The following is an 871-nucleotide window of genomic DNA, read 5'->3' on the forward strand; positions in this document are numbered from 1 at the left end:
CGTTAACATTTTGAACAAGTTTTATCGGGTTACCATAATCATTTAAAATATTCAGAAGTGATGTAAATTACTTGATGTGCCATTATCATCAAAAATATCATTCATTTGTGTTAAGCTATGTAATTTTGAGGAAGGAATCGTAAAATAAAAGTCCAAGTAATCAGTGGGCTTAATTGTTTTTAAGTACCTAATCTTACAAATATTTAATAAGTAGGATTTTTTGAAATATTCCAGATAAAATTTGTCCTACAGTTCTAACAAAATATGATTGATAAATTCTTCAGACCTTTCTTCATAAATCACATTCAGAGCGTTATAAGTATATGCTATAAAATTACAGAATTTCCTTCCTGAGCTTTGCTCATTTGCAGTAAAGACTTCCTTGAAAAAATTCTATTGTGAATACTTCGTGACAAGATCTGCCTTTCTTCCTTTTCAAGAACCAACCCGGGTCTTCAAATCTGGATTTAGTTAGGGAACAGTCCATGTGGAATATATTATTCAGTAGTTTTCACTTGTTGAACACCTTTTAAGATTTACTTAATTTCCAGGGTTCCAATTAAGTTCCCCCGAGATACCTGTCCAATCAGTGTCATCCAATTCAGGTGACATGTTTCTAATTCCAACCCATAATATACATAATGGTATATTTAAGGTATTGTAATCTTACATAGACTTAGGATACAATAACTAAAAACAAGCTATACATTTTTTTGGCATTTGACGGGCTTTGATCACAAGAATTGACATTAACTGTTTTTATGTCATAAGACTACTTGGCTAAGCCCCCAGCCAGCTGATTTTTACATTACATGCCAAAATTATTTAATAACTCAAACGATTGTTGTCATAATTCCTTTAGCAAATTGTC

Source organism: Pieris rapae, chromosome 23 (genome assembly GCF_905147795.1).
Source record: "Pieris rapae chromosome 23, ilPieRapa1.1, whole genome shotgun sequence".
NCBI lineage: Eukaryota > Metazoa > Arthropoda > Insecta > Lepidoptera > Pieridae > Pieris > Pieris rapae.